This window comes from Rhinopithecus roxellana, chromosome 5 (assembly GCF_007565055.1).
Source record: "Rhinopithecus roxellana isolate Shanxi Qingling chromosome 5, ASM756505v1, whole genome shotgun sequence".
Taxonomy (NCBI): domain Eukaryota; kingdom Metazoa; phylum Chordata; class Mammalia; order Primates; family Cercopithecidae; genus Rhinopithecus; species Rhinopithecus roxellana.
Window position 1 is genome coordinate 22,577,480 of NC_044553.1, and position 6,907 is coordinate 22,584,386.

Genomic DNA, 6,907 nt, shown 5'->3' on the forward strand with positions numbered 1-6,907 from the left:
TTTTCCTGTCTCCCATTTCCTTTTTCTCCTCAATCAGGTAGCCGGCAAAAATGGTTATTTAGACAAAGATTCATTTACATGAATTTCTTAATGGCTAGTAATGATTTAGTGGGTGATCTCTCCCAGGGTAACTGAATTTAAGCAGGTAGTATAGTTCTAATGACATATTTTTTTTTCAGGTCCTTCTGTAGATCAGGAACAGACAAACTTTTTCTGTAAAGGACCTGATTGTAAATATCTTAGACTTTGCAGGCCATACAGTGTCTGTTGCTTGAATCTGCCATGGTAGCTTGAAAGCAACCACAGATCATAGATTAAGAAATGAGCAGGCCATGTCCTAATAAGACTTTATGTACAAAAACAAGAAGCTGGCTAAATTTGGCCTGGAGTCCATAGTTTGCTGATACTGTCTAGATTTTAATCAAACTGGGCGGAGGAGGGAAGCAAAGAGGATTCTGAACCCCTGTGAATCCATACCACAGAGAGGTAATTGTTCTCATCAGAGAAGTTGTTCCTGAATAACTGTGGTGCCAATGGACCCAGTCAGTTTCTAGTAGCAATTATCTAGGTAATATTGAAGACACGAATTGCCTAATGTCCCTTATATAATTTGTTCCCCACCTTCTACTATTGTTGTTTTATTTTTTTTGTAGAACGGGGCCAGGGTAGTAGAAAGTCTCGCATTATGAGAGGACAGGCTTTCTTTCATTGCAGAGAGTAATCAAGCTTCTCTCTTTGCTTTGGCCATCAGGAAACTCACAGAGAAGTTTTGTGTCCTACCATGGTAGTTTTCCCCAGCTTTGACAACACATTCTCTTCTTTTCCTTTTGACTTGACATATTTTCCTTAATTTGGTGTTTGTGGCTTATCACCTTTCTGTTATGTTCCCTGTAGTCATCTCTAAACTTTTTGGAAAGTAGTAAAAGTAAAATATAGATAGAAGAGAAGTACATGAGAAACATTTCGGAAGAAAGAAGAGTGCTTTTCCTCCCTGGTGAAACTGGAGCCACTTTATAAACCAGGTCAATCAAACATACTCTTCAGACTAGCATGTTTGGACATGTTGCAAGGTTGAAAACATTTCCCTACAATTGTCTGACAGACAAAACAGTCTGTCAGTCTAGGTGCCTTATGAAAGGTGTATCCCATTATATATTTGTAAGTGATCTAACTCTGGCCACTCCTGACAGCCACTGGGTGATCACATCTGACATGCAGCCTGACCAGTATGGGTGGGTTTCTGTTGAGAAGCTGCTGCCATAAACATCAGTGGAGAATCCTACCAGTAGACTGGGGACATAGGCTTGCTGCTCCCTGGGGTCTTAAAACAAACGCTGATGACATTTTGTTGACAACCAATGAGTTGGGAGCAGGGCAGGGGAACGTTACAACATCAGGAACCATGGCTGGTCTGTCTGTCTCTCTCTCCTTCTCTCTGTCTCTCTCTCTCTCTGTGTGTGTGCGTGTGTGTGTGTGTGCGTGCGCGTGCTCCAATTTCACACATTCTTGACAATCTTACTTTTACATTTCAAGACCATGAAATAGATGCAGGCAAAATCTATGTGAAATAGATATAGGCAAAAAATCTTCTGGTGCACTGGTGAAGAACTTTTTTTTTTTTTTTTTTTTTTACCTCACTCATGGGAACTTCTCAGATCAGTTATATCTAAGTTATACATGGAGACATCAAAGCAGTTTTCCTGGTTGACAAGCAACTAAGGCCCACTCTCCTGGCCCCTGGAAAAGGTTACTGGGCAATTGTTAGAACTATTGGAGGTTTTCATTATTTATTTACATTTTATATTTATTTATTTATTTAGAAATAGGATTTTGCTCTGTTGCCCAGGCTGGAGTGCAGTGGCACAATCACAGATCACCTGCAGCCTCAAATGCCTGGGCTTAAGTGGTCCTCCCCTGAGTAGCTGGGACTACAGGCACATGCCACCATGCCCTGCTAAGTTTCTAAAAATTTTTTGTAGAGACAGATTCTCCCTATGTTGTCCAGACTGGTCTTGAACTCCTGGCTTCAAGCAATCCTCCAGCCTTGGCCTCCCAAAGTGCTGGGATTACAGGTGTGAGCGACTGTGCCTAGCCTATTTACTTTTAATTAGTACATAATATTCATATCTATTCGTAAGGTACAGAGTGATGTTTTGATACATAGAATGCATAGTGATCAGATCAGGGTAATTAGTATATCCATCACCTCAAACATTTATCATTTTTGGATATTGAATGCTCCCACCACAAAAACAATGGAGGTACCCCTTTCTAAATTATCTCCAGGTCCCAGAGGCAGCACAGCAGGCTGGGAAGAGACACAGTGTGTTGGAAGCTGAACGAGATCTAGCATGGCCTCTGTCTGTAACATGGTCATTGATTCTATCACTGTACAATCAAAAATCATTAAAAAATCTTTAACAGGCCGGGCAAGGTGGCTCACACCTGTAATCCCAGCACTTTGGGAGGCCAAGACAGGTGGATCACCTGAGCTCAGGAGTTTGAGATCAGCCTGATCAACCTGGAGAAACCCCGTCTCTACTAAAAATACAGAATTAGCCGGGAGTGGTGGCACATGCCTGTAATCCCAGCTACTTGGGAGGCTGAGGCAGGAGAACAGCTTGAACCCGGGAGGCAGAGGTTGCAGTGAGCTGAGATCGCGCCATTGCACTCCGGCCTGGGCAACAACAGCGAAACTCCATCTCAAAACACACACAGACACAAACAAACAAACAACAACAAAGAAAAAACCTTCAACAACCCCCTTCTAAAAAAGCCCACCCAGCAGTAGAGGAATATTTCCCAAGTGAATGAACTACTCTCATTCCCTTTCCCTCTCCATTCCTGTCTCCCACTTCTTGCAAATCCTAGTGGCACAGCTGAACTACCTTGCGCTTGATTCTTTGAGATAATCAAATATTGCAATGTAATACTTTTTTATTAGGCAAGTATGACCTCACTAGGGGGAAATTGTAGATACATACACCAGAATGTTTATTAAAAACTGCAGAAAAGTACATATAGTTACCAAGATCAATACACAAATGTTTGCTTAAATATTTAATAGTTTGGTCAAAATAACACACTTTATACAAACAAGTGACTAATGTCCTTAGCTTCCAATATCCAGGTAAATGCATAGGACTTCAAACTTACATTTTTGTAAAGACTTGTGTCCCTTTTCCAAACCCTTCTGTTTATACATGAGCCTCCTCCATGCAGATGCTTTGTGGTCCTTAAGACTCTTGCTTGGCTAAAGATGGAGCTGTGAAGCTCTTTGACAAGGGCAGTAAACCCCAGGGCCAATGAGGCAATAAGCGGTCCTTTTAGACACCTCCAATGCCACTGAGATCTGGCCACAATACTCAGGATCTGCTTTATACTTACGATGACAGTTATGGGTCCATGTTGCAAATGGTGTCAGCATGCCCAGCAGCTGAGCAGAGGAAATGGTAAGGTTTTGCTTTAACCCCAGAGTCACTGAAATATGCAGCATACACTCTATTATCCCAAATTTGTTATTTGTTGTTTGTATATGACACAGACAAGTTGAACATAGTTAAGCAAATAGCCTGGATTGCATTATTATGAATAAATATACAATTCCCATGATGCTTTGAAAATATGTATTATACAACTTGAAAAGTACCTTTATTATTACTTTTTCAGTCTCTAATGGTCTGGTCAGAGGAGCCCAATCTAAAAACCACAAGCCAACACAGAGCTCTTCATTAGGACACACTTTGCAACAATGTGAATGTAATTGACCAGAGTTTTTCCACAGGAAAGGGGAAGCATAAGAGGAACCTTGCCAAGCCCGGTCAGGTGCTGGACTGACAGTACAGTTCTAATGTGGTATTGTGTTGTCAGACTTGGCTTATCCTCAGATCAAAAGAGCCATCAATCTTCCCCAGATCTATACAGATCCGTCCTGGGTCAGAAGAATAATCAATAACCCTTAGTTCTCACTTCACAAAAACAAAAGAACTGTTGGTTTGTTTACCTTTCAGATTGTGTCTTGATTAGGGATCATTAGTGACCATTGTGGGAATGAAACTCTGCGTGTATTGCTAACTCAGTCGGGTTTACTTTTAGGACACTACATGTCACACAGAGGCAAACCCACACAGCATGTTCAGAAATTTCCCGGGAGCAAGGGGCACACACACCAGAGCTGGAACTGTAAGACGTAATGGAAAAACTATGGAAGATTAGAGATGAAGGGACATTAGAGATAATTTAGCCCAAACCCCACATTTTACAGACAGTGAAATTGGGTCTTAACAAGGGCAGCAACCTGCTCAAGGTCACTTGGCTGGATAAAGACAGTATGAGCTAGAGATTATATGTGTACATATGAACCCTGACTAACCTCACATCAGGAGATATATATATACACACACATATATATAAAACTATGCTAACTGCTATGGAGTGAGTTAGGGTTCATCACTATGTGCTGGGGTTCTGTATGTCCCTGGCCAGTTGTTTTGTTTTCTTAGCAAGCAGTGGGCTGTAGTGGAATGCCAATAAGCTTTTGAAACAGACAGGCTTGAGTTCAAAGCCTGATTCTGCCATGATCGAACTGTACAACCTTTGGTGAATTACTTAACTCCAAAGCCTGCCCCCTCATTGCTATACTGTGGATAATAATATCTACATCTTAAAATAGTTATAAGAGTTAAATAGAAATGATATATATAGAATTGTCTGCCATGATACATGGCACACAGTAGGGTAATAATATCTGCATTTTGAAATTGTTATAAGAATTAAACAGAAATTGTATTATAGATATATAAAATTGTCTGCCATGATACATGGCACTCAGTGGGTGTTTGATTAATATTTGTTTCCTACCCTTTCTTTCCCTTTCCTTGACTATAATACAAACAGATTCTAGCATTTGTCGAGAACTTGTCTCTATCTCTCATAGCTGCTCCTGAAAGGTGGGCAACAGAATTTCTGTTTCTCTTAAATTCTGTACAAATGATGATGATAGAAAAGTAGATAGATGGGCATAGATGGAAAATTTAGTAGGTACGCGTTTAAATAAATGTGTGCATATGTGTTATGCTTGATCAATATATTTATATACGCAAATGGTGTTTGGTCACCAACAAACAATGGTAAAGTTAAGTACTAAGACGTAACCTTTATCAATACCTCAAAATAAACTAACAGGAACAGCACAAATTATCTCAGGTAGTGAAACAAACACCCTACAAACACCATTAGGAACACAATGACAACAATAATAATAACTGCTCTAATATAACAGAATCCCATTGAATCCAAATCCATACAAAATACAATGTTCTTCAGGGTTTCATCTTGTGGTTAGTTTTTGAACCAAAGAATGGTATTATAGTTAATTTTCCTGAATATTGAAATAGAAATCTACAGGCTACTCCAAATATTCCAACTAAAGAAGTGGCCAAGAAACCGAGACAGGTGAAATGGGTTGGATGGAAGTCGGGACTCAGCTCAAGGTCATTTGTCTTTTTCACTAGTTTTCACTAGTTTTATTTTCCTGCATCCTGTTCCCCTTGGGGAGGCAGGAGGAGGAGGGTGGATCAGTCAATCAACAGAGAATGAGAGGAGGCACAAACATGCCTGTGATGATTCTCATCACAGGGCATCCTGGTCAGTGACTCTAGCAGCTTTCTCTCCCCTTCCTGCTGGGGCCACCTGTAAATGGCATCTACAGTAGCTCTCCTAAGCTTGAAAAGTGTTCTCTAGCCTCTGGGTTCTTCTCCTGGCCTCAGGGTAGCCTGCCCAGTAGTCTCTGCTTTTCCAGGTTCCTCTCCTGCTGGGTCACTCATACCTAGATTTCCAGGTCTTTGGCTGCCAGTTTAACTGGGCATGCTACCTAGCTTTGATTCCCTTGTCTCTGGAAAACACTGCCTTTGTATGGCCTCAATCAGCATCCCCAGGCTGCTCCCACCGTTGTCTTGGTCAGGCCTAGGATGCATTGTGTAGAATCCCTCTACAAGTGAACATCCTTCTACTAGCGTTTCTCCTGTTCTTTCTTACTGTTTCACCATGTGCTGCATTTGAAGGTCAACATCTCTTTTCTAGCTAAGAGCTAATTTACACTATATGTGTCCTGTTAACACTGAGACACACACACAAAAAAACTGTGTCATTGTTCAGAAGTGATGTAGAAGGGAATCTAGCCCTAGATACTGACAAACATATGACTCTGAGAAACAGCTCCCAAGAGTTGATCTCCTCTGCTTTTCTTGGGTATTCCACCTTCCATCCTCCTGGCAAGAAAGCAAGGGCAGGAACCTAATTCTCACTTTATATAGATAATGAAACTGAAGCTCGGAAAGTCAACTCCTGTACCTAAGTCATACAGACAAAGTGGTAGAGACCGGACTTGAACCCAGCTCTAACTGGCTGCAAAGGGCCAGCTTTCACCACTCCATGGTCCAGGCTCTTCTGTGAAGGGCAGCTCAGTTTGTAGAACAATCTGGGACACTGAAGAGCAAGTTTGGACTGGGCAGTTCTGAATGGTGGGGGATTTGAATTTAGGTGATATGAGAAATTGAGGAACCTGGGAAATTGGCCTAAAGAAGAGAGTATTGAAAGGAGCAGATTGGGTAACCATCACGTGAGTGCTTTAAGGGGAGTGGGGCAGGAGCAGCCTTAGCTTGGTTCTCTCTGATATACTAGACAGAATGAGGTGAAAGGGGGAAATAGATGTGCAGCATGTAAGAATACTACAAGGAGGCTTCCAACTGGGAAAACTGTGCCAAATGTTGGCCAGAGGAGCTAGGGAGGGCCTTGTCATGACATGTGTTGTAAGCAGAGGCTTTGAAAATCACTTAGTGATTTGTTAGAACGCCGCTACACGACAAAATGATAGCGAGAGTGTCTGAGTGGCTACTATTTGCCAGGT